This window comes from Chionomys nivalis, assembly GCF_950005125.1.
Source record: "Chionomys nivalis chromosome 23 unlocalized genomic scaffold, mChiNiv1.1 SUPER_23_unloc_1, whole genome shotgun sequence".
Lineage (NCBI taxonomy): Eukaryota > Metazoa > Chordata > Mammalia > Rodentia > Cricetidae > Chionomys > Chionomys nivalis.
This window is the reverse complement of record NW_026646869.1, coordinates 361,065-378,041: the sequence shown is the minus strand read 5'-3', so window position 1 is coordinate 378,041 and position 16,977 is coordinate 361,065. Positions and strand designations below refer to the sequence as shown.

Genomic DNA, 16,977 nt, shown 5'->3' with positions numbered 1-16,977 from the left:
AGGGCCGAGGATCACCTATTCTCCGAGGGCCGAGGACCACCTATTCTCCGAGGGCCGAGGACCACCTATTTTCCGAGGGCCGAGGATCACCTCTTCTCCGAGGGCCGAGGACCACCTATTCTCCGAGGGCCGAGGACCAACGTTCACCTCTGGGAGCTAGAATCCTCGTCTGCCTGCCCTCCTCTCCCGCTCCCCGACACCTCTAGCCTCCTTTTGGGTCCTCTTTATCCGCCTTTTCTGTTCTCTACAGGTGATTGGCTGCACCCAAGTCCCGCCCTTTCTTTTCCACCTATCCGAACCTTGACCGACGTTGGGCCGGTCGCCATTGGCCGGGCGCGCTTGAGGGCCCGACTCGCCCCAGCCTCCGGGCTTGTCGCACCCGCCCCGCCTCTCTCTTTGAAATAGCGGGCCGGGTGTCGCTTCTTTGGCGCGTGCGCACACGTAAACACAGATTAGCGGTGAAGCCTGCGTAATTGAGATAAAGGCTCTTAAAAAAAAAAAATGGTTTCAAAGACCCAGGCTCTGCGCATGCGTCTGTTTGCTGAAACCTATCCTCTGAGCCCAGGATCTCTTCGTGCACATGCGCAGAAGACTCAATGACAGTCGCGCGTCGGCTAAGGTGAGGGAAGGGTGGGGGATTGCATGGCCCAGGGAGGACGGCCCAGCACCCGCTATTAACTTTTCCTGGTTTCTCAACACTCCTGAGATTCACCTCGCTGTCAAAGCTCCGCAGAGACCACCTGTACCACTACAGAGCCCCTGAGCCTGCAAAATGTTCCAAACTACGACCTCTGCCCCTAGTCTGTAACCCACCTAAACGTGCAATGTAAAAGGAACCGGACAAGAAAGCTAAGATAGAGACTGTTCCCCCCCCCCCCCGAAGGGCGGGATGCGTGGAGGTACTGCCTCCAACTGACCTTTGACACCCCCTCATTTGCTTATGTTTAGGCTCTGGGAAAGGGGGCTGGGGCCATGTTGCATGTGACCTGGGGGTCCAAGGTCCGAGTATGGTCCCTGGTGCCTGCCCTTCTTGGGACTCCCCGGGCTCTGTCGTCCCTGGCGAACAAGATGGGGGTGTACCGAAAGATGTGGAATCCCACGGAGCCCCGCGACTGGGCCCTGCAGTACTGCGAGCGCTTCATTCCCTTCTCCAAGGAGCAGCTGCTCCGCCTCCTGATACAGGTACTGCCCACCAGTGGTCTGAGCCTGGGGACTACAATTTCCAGCCAACCTTGCGACTGCACCACTATACCTGCTATTGAGGACTGCTCTAGCGCCTCCCGGGAGTTGTAGTTCCTAGTCCCTTAGCATGTCAGTGGTTGCCAGAAGAGTTAGAATGCAGGGGCAAGAGCTCCAAGATGAGTTAGTTGCCTAATGAACTCCAGACCCGGGCTTCTTCCGGGCTTTAAACAGGCACTCTGAGACCTGAGGTTTTCCCTTGAAATAGATTTAACTGTCCTCCTCATCATTACTTTCTACTATGTAATAAAATCGTACCTTCAAATCTATAATAATAATTATTATCACACTTTGAGTTCTTACTCTGTGGCCCAGGGCTACATGGTTGTCATGTATAGAACCATCAGAACAACTCAATAAGAAAGACCACCATCATCCCATTTTACAGGTGAGTTAAAAGCAGAGCAATGACTCACATTGTGCTGACTCTCCGAGTGACTGCCTTACCTCACCCCTGATGTACTGAGAGTCTGAGTTCTCAGCCCGCCATCACTGTCAGATCTACCGCTGCTGAGACGATCTTACTCTGAGTTACTTATTGATCGCCTGCCATGTATACCAAGTCCTATGCTAGACTACATACCCGTGCACATAGCGCACATATGGTCTCATTAAAATTTCCCATAGTTGGGCTGGGAATATGGCTTATTAATTAAGAGCATTTGTTACTCTGTGGGAGACCCAGGATCTGCTTCTAGCACCCACGTGGTAGTTCACAGTCATGCATTGCTCTAGTTCCAGGTCAGTGCCCTCTTCTGATGGCTGTTGGCACTAGGCATACACATGGTGTCATGTACATACATACAGTCAAAACACATATGCACAAAAAAATAAATAAATAAATTCTCCATAGCCATCTGCTCACAAGGAAACTGAAGCTCAGGCAGGTTTGGTCATTTGTCTGGATAATGGCTGTCTTCATGTGGCACTCTGGAGCCAGGTGGGCCTATCATGACCCTCTGCAAATGGCTTCACTGAGCCTGTTTCCCCCTTTGAAAAACTGGGGTTCTAACTCCACCAACCTTCTCTCTTCTCTGGGGGATGATTCTGTCAAGAAAGAGCACCTGCCACACGGCACACATTCTGGGAATGTTTAACATTAGTGCGGAGCAGGTGCCCAGCCTCTGGCTGTCCCTATGCGATGTATACGGCGGCTGTACAATTGGTCCAGAGTTACCATCCTGTGTGTGGGTTACCATGAGAGGTAACCTTCTCTGGAGGAAGAGGAAAGAAGCCTAATGAGGTTTTCTTCTGGCTACCAGGAGTTCCACTCTAGCCCAGCAGAGAGAGCGGATTTGGAGGCATTCTCAACTCACGTGGACTTCTGTACCCTGTTTCACTACCATCAACTCCTGGCCAGGCTGCAGGTCTGTCATGTCTTGTCATGCATGTTTGCTCTTTGTCTGTTTAGTACTTAATACATGCTTGGAGCCTAGTTCTCTTTTAAGTTCTGAGGATAGACCAGGACAGATGTAGCCATACGCTCATGGAGTTGGCACTTCAGATGGGGAGCCAGAAAATAAAATGAGTGTAAATATGAAGTCTGGGTTCAGGATCTGCAGGGAGAAGGAACTTTCTTTCCCTCATCCTCCTCCTCTTCCTCCTCCTCCTCCTCCTCCTCCTCCTTCTCCTTCTTCTTCCTTTTCCTTCTCTTCTTCTTCTTCTTCTTCTTCTTCTTCTTCTTCTTCTTCTTCTTCTTCTTCTTCTTTCTCTCTCTCTCTCTCCCTCTCTCTCTCTTTCCCTCTCTCTCTCCCTCTCCCTCTCTCCCTCGCTCTGAGATAGTGTCTTACTCTGCAGACTAGGATCCAGGATGCTCTTGAACTCACAGAGACCCACCTGCTTCTGCTTCCTTTGTGCTGGCTGGCATTAGAGGTGTGTGTGGCAGTATGCCTGGAGGAAGTTAGTTATCTGAGCAGCTTGTTGGCCTGTGGAGGATGACAGGAAGACTCTGCAGTGAAGAAGCTTTGGAAGGATGTGATGATACTGAGACTAAGAGGATTAGTGTTTTACATTAGGATATGGTAACAAAAATGCAATCTGTTGGCTGTTTTACACGTTAGTGTTTGAGCTCTAAATATCAACTTAAGGCATCCAGGATCTAGGACCTAATGAGGCTGTGTTTTGGTTTTTCGAGACAGGGTTTCTCTGTAGCTTTGGAGCCTGTCCTGGAACTAGCTCCTGTAGACCAGGCTTGAACTCACAGAGATCCGCCTGCCTCTGCCTCCCGAGTGCTAGGATTAAAGGCGTGCGCCACCACCGCCCAGCACGAGGTTATTTCTTCATTCACACCTGTTGCTCTCGGCCTCGTCCTCACACATGGGAGGATTGAGCAAGAACTCTGTGGTCTCTCATAAGGATCTCCGTGAGGGCCCTGGCCTCACCACCTCAGTCTAACCTGCCAATGTCACATCTTGGCCTGGAGGCCGACCCTTTTTCTCTAGCTCGTCCATAGATTAGACAGAGCTGATAGTTTAGGTGCAGCCATAGTTACAGTGACAGCAAAGGCCGCTTGAAGCCATCAAGGCTGCAGGCCAACCAGACGATCACTATGAAGGGCATCCCTGTATCCCTAGGTTAGGGCTCCTTCTTACCAGCTGGTGAGGGGCCAAATTTTCTTGAGATGGTTGAGGTTGGGACCCCATAGACTACTGAGTTGATTTCACATTCCAGTCTCTGGCTGCCCCCCTCTTCCTTGAACAACAACACTTCTGAGCCCCGCGTGCACTGTGTCTGGTTGCAGCCCGCTCTGCTACTGCTAGCCCCATTTGTACAGACAAAAAGCCAGGCTCAGGGAGGATTTGGGAATGTTCAAGTTCGCAGGGATCACAAGTACCGGGTCAGTCCCAGATCTCCTCACCCGCCACCGCCACCGTGTTCTGTCATTGGGGTACATGTGGCTTCTAGAGGTAGAATTAGTTCTTTTTCAAAATATGTTGCTATGTAAAATTTACTGTCCTTCCCTCTCTTCCCCCTTCCTCTGAGTCGGGAGGTCTCACTATGTAGCCCTGACTGGCCTTGAGCTCACAGATCTCCCAGCCTCTGCCTCCTGAGTGCTGTCGTGAAAGGAGTGGACCACCATGCCTGACCTTGCTATGTAAATGTTTGAACACACAGAGATGCAGAGTAGAATATGAGTATACCATTATTGGTGGGGCAGATTTCCTGGACAGGAGCTAGGAGGTAGAGGTGCCTTAGGTTGGTGCTATGCACACTCCCCCACCCCAAAACAAAGAAGTTTCTGAGGAGGGTTTTGCACAGGGGAACTGGACCTATGGTCAGTGTGAGCAGGCACCTCTAGTGGTCTCTTAGTAGAAAGTGTGGTAAAGGCATACTGAAGTCCTGCAACCACAGCCCCAGTCATTGGTCCAGTGCCCCAGCCTGTTTGGACAGTCAGTCCCCGGAACATGGGAAGTGGAGTTGGGATGGGGGAACCTTGCAGGTGGAGATACTGCTGGCCTCGGGTCTGTGTCACCAGCTGTGTGCTCAGATCAGGCCTAGACATGGTTAGGTCCTGGGTCTACTTTGAACATAGTGCGTTCAGGACTGCTTTATGCTGGGACATGGGCCAGTGAGAAGAGTCCAGGACAACCCAGGGTGTGCCCTTCTCACTGAGGAAGGGAGGATGGTGAGTGGGCAGCGTTTGGGTGCTGCCGGGGGTAGCCTGAAGCTGCAAGGACTGGATCAGCTCTGGGCTGCGCATCAGGACTCAGGTGGGAGGCCCCAGGACGTGGGTTACCACCAGATAGCCATTGCCTTTTGTTCTTTAGCAACGTGAGGCTCCCCTGAGCCTGGAGATAGGCGCTGAGTGGGAATGGTGGGGACAGACAAGAATCAGAGCCCCTTGTGAGTGTAGAGGACTGGTCTGTGTAGCTACTGAGGCTGGCTATGACTCTCCATGGAGGTCAGTATGCAGATTCTGAAGTGGTGCCTCCTGCAGCCTGGCAAGATACACTGTTGTAGCAACTGACCTCATGCGGTTTTTAAGTTTAAACTTGCAGGGACCAAGTCTGACAGTGCACTCCTATAACCCCAGCATTGGGAGGTAGAAGATCAGGGTTCAAGGTCAGACTTGGATACATAAATGTGTTTCAAAAAAGCAAGCAGGACCAGCTTCTAAGGGATGGGGAAACTATCAACCAATCGCATCTAATTAGGGTGTGGCTACCTGGGCCCAAGTAGAAATACTGGGAGATCCAGGTGCGCCCCCCTCTCTCCCTGTGCGGTGCCCACCGGACATATAGGACGTCGGACCTCCCACTCTTGTAGCGTGAGTTTCCCCTTTTCAACTATTAAAGTATAACTGTTATTCTTGAGCTGGTCTGGTTATCTATCGTACAGACCTAATTCCCAACATAAGGGTGCTTGCCACTAAGTCTGATGACCTGAATTTGGTCCCTGGAATGCACATGGTGGACGGAGAGAACCAACTCCTTCAAGTTATCCTTTGACTTTCACACCTGTGTGGTGCTGTGTGTTATATATGTGCACACATACAGGCTGGAGAGACGGACGGCTCAGTGCTTTAGAGCACGCGCTGCTTTTCCAGAGGCCCCTTTGGTTCCTAGTACTCACATCAGGTGACTCATAACCACCCGTGACTGCAGCACCTGGGAGCCAATGCCTTCCTCTGGCTTCACAGTAAACACACATGCATAGTTAGAAGAAAAATAAATCTTAAAAATTATGTAATAGAGTAAAACTTGTTCCTCAAAAGCTCCATCGTGGCTATTGAGGTGATTCAGCAGGTGAAAGTTCTTGCCATGCAAGCCTGATGACCTCGGTTCCAGCCCCAGCACCCATGTCAAGGTGGAAACAAACACACCAGTATTACATGCAAGTTTTATACGACCTTACGGGTGTATGATTCTGCTTCCCAACGACAATGGAAACCTTGCCAGGGCTTTATTTATTTATTTATTGAGGTGTGGTCTCATTGGTAGCCCACGCTGGCCTCAGATCCACAAATGCACAATCCTCCTGCCTCAGCCTCCCAAGCACTAAAGGGCTTTTGTAAGTAAGTGGCAGATCTGGGTCCATAGCTCAGTCCCACATCTGTACTCAAGGATGACAGTGGTCCCATTTTCACATGCTGGAAATGTGCCTCCAACCTGCTTCGAGCATAACAGAAACATGTGCAGGATTTCCATTCGCCCTTTCCATCCTTCGCTGAGATGTCACAGCAGTGTGAGAGAGTGAGCTGGCTGCAGGGCCCAGTAAGGTCTTGAGACCATCCAGATGGGGAGGCCAGCCCAGGACTCAAGCAAAGTTGGCCACGGACCACATCCTCAGATGCCCAGAAGGACCTTGAAGGATTGCACGGCTGGGACTGAAGCTGCATCCTTAGAAGATGAGGATGACGATGAGGGCAGGGGCTGTACCCTTCAGGCTTCGCCACAGCCAGGTTCTCCTCTGACAGCTTTAAGGTAGACACCTAGGCATGGCGCATGGCCTGATGCGCCTCCTCCCCATGTTCCTTTTCTCCCTTCTCCCTGCCTCCCTGCTCACTGCTTTCCCTATTTACTCCTCCTCATGAGTCGCTGTCCAGCACAGACATGCTTTCCCCAGTTCACTGTACCCACCCGCAATGTAGATCTAACCACCACGAGCTTCCCATTTGTCTTTGCTTGTTTGTTTTGATTTTTTAAGATTTACTTTATATGTATTAATACTTGGTCTACATGTATGTATGTGTACCACATGCAGGCCTGGTACCCACAGATATCAGAAAAAGACATCAGACACCCTGGGATACCTGCTCAGAGATTGTTCTGATACCCTGAGACCCCGTGTCCCTCAGTTGTGGGCTGGGTTCCACTTCCCTCCAAGGCAAGTCACACTGTTTGGGACCAGATAGGCTGGCAGCTGCGATTCTCCCTCATCTTCCCCCACCCCCAGATGGTTGGGGGTGGTTGTCAGTACAGAAGATGTGGGGGGCTAGGGCAGATTTGAGGGGCTCTTAAAAAAGATTCACCTTTCATTCCCAATTCAGTGGAAAGCTGTGAGGCGAGGCTTTGCGTTAGCTTTACGTGGGGAGAGCCCATAGGTAAACGGAAGCTTCAGCTGGGAGTGGAGGGGTCAGGAGAGACGGGGTTCAGTGTGTGGAATCAGGAATTGAATATGGGGTGATGATAGGAGGGAGCCTGCAGATGAAGTATCCTGGGAGGGGAGTGCTGGGGGGGACGACTGGAAGTGACGGGCTGGCATGTCTAGAACCAGGTGGGACATCTTGGGGAGGGAAGGAAGAGTGGCCATTTTGATGGCATGTTGGGCTGCAGCAGTGTGAGGTCCTGATGGGGTGTTGGCACTAGTTAGTGCACAGGCTCAGCTGTACACACAGATCCTATACAGGGTTCTAGAGGCAGGGAGTCCTGTGGGGCCCTGGGACAAACAATTCCTTCCATGTTACTGACCCCTGTGATCTGCTGAAAGTGTTTTTCTTTGTTCTTTTAAATATTTTTGCTATGCTGGGACCCAGGTTGCTGAGCCACACCCCAAAACCTCAATAGGGGATTCTAGGCAAGTTTTCTACCATGAACTTTATCAGAAGCCTCTTCCTTCCCTTCCTTCCTGTCTTGTCTGTCTTTCTTTCTTTCTTTCTTTCTTTCTTTCTTTCTTTCTTTCTTTCTTGTCTTTCGAAACAGGGTTACTCTGTAGCTCTGTAGACTAGGCTGGACTTGAACTCACAGAGGTCTGCCTGCCTTCACCTCCTGAGTGCTGGGATTAGAAGCGTGCGCCACCATCACTTGGCCTCTTTCATTCATTTTTGAGACAGGATATTGCTAAGTTGCCCAAGCTGGCTTTGAGCTTTCCCTGTTCTTGTTTCTTCTTCTTTAGAAGATGGGAAGACAGGCCTTGGCACAAGGTCCAGATTATGTTATCTTTTTTTTTTTTTTAAATCATATCAGGGAGGTTAGCAGGTACAGCCATGGGAGGGGATGTGGGGGAGACCTGGGAAAGCATTTACTTTCCTCACTATCCTGGAGGCAGGTGCCGTCCAAACCACATTGTGCTGGGCCACACCAGGCAGGCCTGGGATGCTGGGAGCTCTGTTGGGATTTCTGAGAAAGGCAGGGAAGAAGCAGAAGCTTGGGACTATACAGGATGAGACCTTCTGCAGGCTTGGTGTGGTGGGCTGTGCGTGGTCTGGAGCCTCTGAGGACATGGTCCCTGTGGGAGGACTGGAGGCATGTAGGCAGCTTTAGACCAACCGATCACCTTGCCCACCTCAGACACACTTCTGGCTGGGCCTCTGCTGCTGCTGGGATGGCCGTGCCTTCCACAGCCTGCGAGGTTTCGTTCTGACAGAGTCTTTCGACAGTCCAGGCTCACTCAGGCTCACTCGTATGTTAATCTCCTGAGCGCTGGGATGACAGTGTATCCCACCATGCTTAGCCAATACCTCTCCCAGCCCTCTTCTTCAAGGATTCTCCAGCCAAAGTACGGGAGGCCCAGTGCCCTAATGTACAAATTTTAAAGCACTCACAGTTCATCAGGCCACGTACGGTTTGAGGCTTGCCCAACAAGTAGGAGTAGAAGTTCACGGGGCAGCTGTCACCTCCATTCAGTCCCTCCATGTGCCCTGGCCCTGGGCGGCTGGGAGGTTGCTCTCCACCTGGCAGTCCGGCCTCCTGCAGCTGCTTGGGAGGAGGAGAGATGCACTCAGGGCAGACCTCGGAAGCTGGCGATGTGGGTGAGCTTGTCCGCACATTGTTTTATTGTTTTTTTGTTTTGTTTTGTTTTTCGAGACAAGGTTGCTTTTTGTTTTGAAACAGGGTTCTCACTATGTTGCAGTGGCTAACCTGGAACTCTTTATGTAGGCCATGCTGGGCTTTAACTCACAGAGATCAACTTGAGTCTGCCTCCCAAGTGCTGGGATTAAAGATGTGCACGCCGCCGCATCCAGCTGCACAGTGTTTTAGGTGTGTGTGGCAGGGTAACACTCTCTCTTGGAAGAGAGCATAGCACACCGAGCTCTGGGCTTCCCCAGGCCCCAGGGTCCATATCCCTGTGTTGTAACTTCCCTGTTTTTCCTGTTGTCTCCCCTCAGGCCTTGTATGACCCCATCAACCCTGACAGGGAGACCCTGGACCAGCCATCCCTTTCTGATCCCCAGCGTCTGTCCAGTGAGAAGGATGTGCTCCAGGCTCTGAAGCCCCTGCTGGCCCAGGCCAACTTCTCTGCACTCTCTGAAGATGCCCTGGCCTACGCACTTGTCGTCCATCACCCTCAGGATCAGGTCCAGGTACCTGTCCCCAAAGGAGCCATGTTTTCTTACCTAGAGAAAGCACCCCTCTTCCCCAGCCACTTTGGTCCTCTTCCGGGAACGGGTTATCAGATGAGGGTCTTGGCCAGGTGCGGTGCTGCCACCTGACAGTTCTGTGGTAAACAGTGTAAAGCTCATTCCGTGGGCTGGAGAGATGACACTTGTTGCTCTTGCTGAGGACCCAGGGTCTGCTCCCCGCACCCACATAGCCTCTTACAGCTGCCTGTGATTCAGCTCTGGGAGACCCAGCACCTTTTCTGGCCTTTCAGGTGGGCACCAGGCATGCCTGCAGTGCACTTACATACGTGAAGACCAAACACCTGTACATATAAAATAAAAATAAAACTTAAAAAAAATCATAGGCTGGTGTGGTGGTACACACTTTTAATCCCAGCCCGTGGAAGGCAGAAGCAGGTGGGCCTCTGAGAGTTGGAGCTCAGCCTGGTCTACAGAGTGAGTTCCAGGCCAGTCTTGACTATATAGTGAAACCCTGTCTCAATGCACCAAACAATAACAATCAAAAAACCTCTCTGTCTTCTCTTCTATAAAGTCAGCAAAGGTGAAGAAATACTAAAATCTTCCAGTTCTACATTTTAGAGAACTTTAAACTGTATTTTTTCTAGACATATTCTGTCATATTTTAGGATGTGATCTGCCAGTGGCGGTGGGACATGGTTTAAGTGACGATGTCTTGTCTTTGTAGTTGCTTCATAAACGGAAACTCTTAAAGCCAGTGCTGTCGTAGATTCTAAGCAGTTTCTTGTGTGCAGCCCCAACCCTATGCAATGTACAACATGGACCATGCACGACTCCCTTACCTACACACTGCATGTTCAGCAACAGAAGGCAGGCTCCATTTCTGGGTCGGATGTGTATGCTGGCACCCTGCCCTTAACACCTGGCTCATGTTCAGCTACCTCTGCTTCCTTTTTCCCCCTTGGCAGGTGACAATAGATTTGGATCAGTATATCTACATGCAGTTCTGGGCCCTGGGCCAGAGAGTTGGGCAGATGCCCCACATGTCCAGTGTAGGCTCCAAACGTGGCTTCTTCAGAAAGTTGCCCCCTGTGGAGAGGTGAGGAGGCCCTTGTTCCCCAGTTGCAGCAAAGGGGAGCAAGGTTTGAGTTGAGAGGGGATGATAAGTCAGTGTCTGACTTTGGTGTCTTTGGCCAGGGAGAAGTCCGGAAATGGGAGGTATGATTGTCAGAATGCAGCCTTTTCTTCCCAAGAGGAAGTGTGAACTACTGTCTCTAGAGAAAGAGTAGGGGAGGCCAGTCATCTCCATTTTCCAGATGAGGAAAACTGAGGGCCAGAGAGGGGAGGCCACATCCCGAAGAAGTGGCACAGCCATGCTCTGGTCCAATAAGAATATAAAGTGACCGCCCTCCATGGCTGAACATGTAATCTGCTTCTGACTCCTTGTGATTAAGTAGCTTTCTAAAGGCCATATAGCATGGAGACATGGAGTTTTAGGTGTGTATCAGTCAGAGATGATTATATGTGTGTGTGCATATATATAATAAGTCATGTATATAATGATCTGTTAGACTGGCTTTCAGGCTGTGGTCAGGGTAGTCCAATCATGGCTGCCTCATGATGGGAAGGGTAAGAATCCAGTGTTTGTTCAGTCATGAAGGTTTCTGGAGAGCTGCTGAGGAACCCTGAAGTTAGTCCTAACCCAGGAATGAGTTTGCCAGTGGGAGTGAGAGCAGGCAGGCAGAAAGCAGAAGCCTCCTTTCTCCTGCCCCTTTATTTATTTGTTTTGAGACATGGTCTCCCCTTATGTTGCTCTGACTGGCCTGGAACTCCCTATGTAGACCAGGCTGGCCTCAAACTCAGAATATCTGTCGGCCTCTGCCTACTGAGAGCTGGAATCAAACGTGTGCACCCCCAAACCCTAGGCCTTCTATACGGGCTGTCACTAGAGTGTGACATTCCAGTCAAGCACGCCCTCACAGGAGTGCCCGACAGCGTGGGTTTTAGTTGATTCCAGATGTGGTCAAGGTGACAACCAGGAGTTGCCATCACAAGGTGAGACGCTCTGGCCCTAACACCCCTCACCCTGCACTCACCCCCTCCTCTCTGGCCCTCAGGAGATATTTCAAGCGTGTGGTGCTGGCAGCGCATACTAAACGAGGGCACCTGGTTCTGAAGAGCTTCAAGGATACCCCGCTGGAGGGCTTAGAGCAGCTGCTGCCGGAACTGAAGGTGCGCACGCCCATGCTGCAGCGCGCCATGCTCAACCTGATGCTGGTGGTCTCGGGAGTTGTGTTCTTCGTCAATGTGGGCATGGTGATACTGTCTGACCTCAAGATGGCCACCTCCCTGCTGCTACTGCTCTTTGCTGCCTTCATGGGCCTGAGGGCCTCCAAGGTGAGCACCCTTGGGTCCCTGCTGCTTGAACTGCCCGGCCAGGCCCCCCAGTACTTTCCGTTATTCCACAACCTGTTCCTGGTGCCCGGTGCCCTTACATCCTCCTTACTTCATTCACCAGCACCCTTCACCCCAGACAGGGCTCCTACCCCCTGTGCCTCAGTTTAAGAGCAGAGCAAAGGTGTGTACTTCGGAGCCTGCCGGACTGGATCTGGATGTGGCTGCTGTCCCGCAGCTGTGCGGTCTTCAGTCAGTCGCTTGACTTCTCTCTGCACGGTGAGAATGGTGCCAGGGCCTGCTGGCGAAGGGTGGACGGGTTGGCAGGGATGGACAGAGATGGCAGGAGTCAGTGTGAGCCTGCCACAGTTCAGGAAGTACTGTCCAGGGTCACTGCTGAGGTGATTATGGTTCCTAGAATGGGACTCTTTGTTTCCCACGTTTCCTTCCTGGAGGGCTACTGTGATCAGTAAGAGAGCCCCAAAAGATGGGTTTGGAAACTCAGGGTCTGGGCCAGGAAGTTGCATATTTAATAACCTTCCTTGCTGAGCTGCAGCGTGGAGTTCAGGGCCTCCTCAGAGAGGCGTTGCTCAGGAGCTAGGATTCAAGAACCCAACTTGGGGGCTGGAGAGATGGCTCAGAGGTTAAGAGCACTGACTCTTCCAGAGGTCCTGAGTTCAATTCCCAGCAACCACAACCAGTAATGAGATCTGGTGCCCTCTTCTGGCCTGAAGGCATACATGCAGGAAGAACCCTGTATACATAATTAATAAGTAAGTCTTAAAGAAAAAAAAAAAGAACCCAACTTGGGTTCTCCTTGCCATTGCATGCCCTGTTGGCTGAGATGGGTGGGAAGGGTGGCGTTTCTCAGTTCTTCCGGGTTACAGTGCGCCAGGAGTGCAGCTTGCTGTGAGCTCGGCATTCCGTCATCTACCTGCCAGCTCCTTAGTTCTCAAGTTGCTGTCAAATGATGGCCAGACCATCTGGGCCACAAGGGGAAGCAGGGAGAGGGGTGTGCAGCAGGGTTTTAGACAAGGCCCAGCGTGGCCAGGGTGGCCCATGGGCACACATCTAGGTTTCTCCTCAGGTTCGCAGGGGACACAGGTTAAAAGCAGGGAGGAGCCAGGCGGTGGCGGTGCACACCTTTAATCCCTGCACTCGGGAGGCAGAGGCAGGTGGATTTCTGTGAGTTCGAGGCCAGCCTGGTCTACAGACTCCAAAGCTACAGAGATCTCAACCCTGTCTCAAAAAACAAAAAACCCAAACAGAGTGGAGCTGCAATGGAGGGGGTGACTGAGAGCAGGGGTCAGCCCAGTGAGGGCATTCCAGTGTTGTGGGGAGAAGACACTGTCACTCCTCAGCGGGGCTTAAAGGAGCGGAAGGGCCCAGTTTATCCAGTTCTGGTACTCTGATTACCTGTTTATTCATACTCCACTGGGCCCCAGCCATGGCCTCCCACCAGAAATCCCAGCCATCTATCTCTATCCCTAATTATTCATTCCTTCTGGGCTTTAGTGTCCCCGTGTCTGCTGTACCACAGGCCCCTGTCCTGGTCCTTTCCCGTCTCTACCTCTGTGGAACGTTATGCTCTCTGCCTGGCTTCTCAGCTCCTGCCTTGGAGCAGGATACAGACCCTTTGTCTCCACCTTGAGTCTCTGGCCATCTGGGCCTGAAGCAATGGTTCTCACTGGCTGCTATGGCCAACGTCTCCGAAATCTGCTCTTTGCAGGGCTACCATTCCTTCTCACTGTCTAGTGAGCGTACTGTTCAGCGAACCTCATGGTTGGTTACAATCCTTCAACACTCTAACCTGCACCCCAGTTCCTTCTCTTTGTGTGTTTGTGACCCCTGACCTCTCCTGCTTCCCAAACTCTGCACCTTGTGTGCTGTCCCCTCTGGCTAACTATTCTCTCTCACTGGGCTGGCCACCCCTGTGCATTCCTTGTCCCTTGCCCAGAGGCCATCAACCCTGATGGGTCTCTGGAACCTTACCCTATGCTGCCTTTGCTGTGCAGAGCAGGACAGGAGCAACCCGGAGGTTGCAGAAAAGTGTAGGTCCCTCCAGCGGGGTGCAGGCTGTAGAGACGGGTGGGTGCATGGGCTATAAGAGTGTGGGTCTCTCCAGTGGGGTGCAGGCTGTAGAGATGGGTGGGCGCATGGGCTGTAAGAGTGTGGGTCCCTCCAGCGGGGTGCAGGCTGTAGAGACGGGTGGGTGCATGGGTTGTAGGAGTGTAGGTCTCTCCAGTGGGGTGCAGACTGTAGAGACGGGTGGGCGCATGGGCTGTAGGAGCCTGAGGATTTATCTGCTCTCTGGACAGTGTTTTCTAAGAACAGACTGTGCGGTACTGCTCATTTGAAGAGCCAGGCTCTGAGGGGACAAGGGGCATGTGGGCACAGCAGCGTACAGGGAAGCTCAGAGCTGAGCAGGGGATGTGGAGATGAAGCCAGGGAGGAGGCAAGGAGCAGGATGGGCCAGGGACAGCCAAACTGGCCAGGAGGGATGAGGATGGTGGTAGGGTGTGGCCTGTGACACAGAGAAGGTGGGGTTACCGGAACGGGGACTGGGTAGTTGGGGAGCATGTGTGGTGTGCTCCGTTAGCCATGAGAGCTCTGCACTTCAGTCTTGGCCGGTGATCACAGGAGACCCAGCTCTTCCTTGCATGGTGGCCCTTAGCACAGATTCCTGCCTCTGTGGCAATGGACTCCAAGGCAGGGGTAGACTCGTTGGTGTGCGCTCTTAGGAAGTCCATCCACACAGCCATGTTGTGAGGCCCCCAGCTGTGTCAGTTCAGGCTGAACTCTAGGGACAGGTGGGTATAGTAGCTCTGTCCTTACGCTGTCTGTCCCGTGTATTGACTTCCTGGGTCCTTGCAGCACCAACCTTGTAGTCAGACAGTGCTCTCGGGACCACTCTCAGTCAAGGGCTTGAAGCTGGTCGGGGATGGCAGAGGCAACACAAAGGCCCAGGATTACCTTGAGCTCTTCCATCCTGGCTAATGTGGTAGAGGGCTGGGAGGGTGGAGGGTCCAGGCTGTACCCAGTGTTCTGATTGTATCACAACACCCCAGTCTCTGTACTGGGTCACTATAAAGCAAATCTTAGGCATGTCATGTGGGCTATGGAAGAACACTTGACAAGGATGTACTGGTATTGGAATTGCCTAGGCTAGAACTCATGTTTAATATCTTTGCACAAACCCATTAACATGTTGCCAGATAGCAAAGCCGTGGACCACTGGCAGCGGGGTGCATTTTGGCTTCAGCCCCAACGCAGGCTCCAGGGCACTCTGGTTTTGAGGAAGCCCTGTCTCTAAGCCTGTGTCCCCACAGGTGTTTGGGCAGCGTAGAAGTGCGCAGGCGCTGGAGCTGGCGCACGTGCTGTACTACCGCAGCACATCCAACAACTCGGAACTGCTCAGTGCCCTGGCGCTGCGCGCACAGGAGGAGCACATCAAGGAGGCCCTGCTGGCTCGCAGCTTTCTAGCCCGCTGCCCAGGGGGCGCCCAAGGCCTCCCTGAAGGTAAGCCCTCCCTGAAGCCTAGGTCCTCCTGCCGTTGCTAGGCCTCCCTATTACCTCCCAGGCCCTCCCCGCTGTCCCGTATGCCAACCCTTCGGTCCCCAACTCCTCCTTGCTGTCCCTCAAGCCCTCCTTTCTGTCCCTAGGCTCTCCCTGCTACCCCTGGGCCCTCCCTGCCCAGGTTCTCCTTAATGTCTCCTATGCCAATGCTGCTGTCCCAGGCCCTCCCCACTGTCCCTAGACCCTCCCCACTGTCCCTAGACCCTCCCCACTGTCCCCAGACCCTCCCCACTGTCCCCAGACCCTCCCCACTGTCCCCAGACCCTCCCCACTGTCCCCAGACCCTCCCCACTGTCCCCAGACCCTCCCCACTGTCCCTAGACCCTCCCCACTGTCCCTAGACCCTCCCCACTGTCCCTAGACCCTCCCCACTGTCCCTAGACCCTCCCCACTGTCCCTAGACCCTCCCCACTGTCCCCAGGCCCTCCCCACTGTCCCCAGACCCTCCCCACTGTCCCCAGGCCCTCCCCACTGTCCCCAGACCCTCCCCACTGTCCCCAGACCCTCCCCGCTGTCCCCAGGTCAACCCAGCTGTTTGATCTCCATGCCAACCTGCTGGTCTTCGGCTTTCCCTGCTGTTCTCTATGCCAGCCATGTGACCTTCAGGCCCAGGTCTTGTCTAGCTCCAGCTTGAACATGGTCTTTCCCCACAGAGACCTCCAAGTGGCTACAGTCTGAAGTGGAGAGCTGGCTTCTAGCCCAGTCCGGCTGTGATGTGGCCTTCAATGGATCTCGGGCCCTAGCCCACCTACAAGCCCTGACTCCCAGCTTGGGCTTGATCCCACCACCTGAGTTGCCACAACTTGACCCACGGGTCCTAGACACTCCAGAGGCCCCGCAGGCTGCTGCGCCCAGTGGTAGCTACCCCTCATCCTGACCACTTAACCATGTCCGGTACTGGCAGGGTGCCAAGCTCCGCCTCCTCCATAGCAAGGTGTCAATCGCGGCACCTGTATCTCCTGCCCGGACTCTTGGCTATGCACTTAAAGAGTAGTCAGTCAGGGCTGCGGCAGTTGCTAAGCAGCCTCCTGAAGCCAGCCAATCAAAGTCGTGTATCTCAGCTTGTATTTTATTTCTCGGCCTCGCCCCTGACGGGATCCTCACCCAGGCCGGGAGGAGGGGGCGGAGTTTGGGGAGGTTTGACACAGCTGCTGGATTGCAGCTGCTGGAGTTGGCACTGTGAGCCCGGCCGGGCTGTGAAAGCTGTGCCTGGAGGCCCTGCTTCATCTTCCGTTTAGCCTGCACAGGAACTGGCTGCCACACACACCTGGGCGGGGCCCACTGCAGCTGGCAAGCCATTTGGTCCTGGGCACCTCAACCACGGGCAGCCAATCAGAATTCCTGGAGGAATTCTGCGAATCTATGTGAGATGAGCCATCTGTTCTGCAGCTGATCCGTGCTGGTTGAAGGCAATGGGAACTGCCTGGCCCAAAGAAGACGGTGGGCCTGCAGCATTCCGCTCCAAGATCACTCCAGCTCAGGCCCAACCAGCCCTTGCTGCAGAAGCCGCTTTGGTATGGGTCTCCCTA

The 16,977-nt window shown here is 53.1% G+C and overlaps 2 pseudogenes; one reads left to right on the top strand and one right to left on the bottom strand.

Moving 5' to 3' along the window:
- The window catches only part of LOC130869027 (intraflagellar transport protein 172 homolog), a 25,998-nt pseudogene extending 24,836 nt beyond the window's left edge, over window positions 1-1,162 (bottom strand).
- Window positions 597-16,977, top strand: LOC130869026 (transmembrane protein 143-like; annotated as a pseudogene).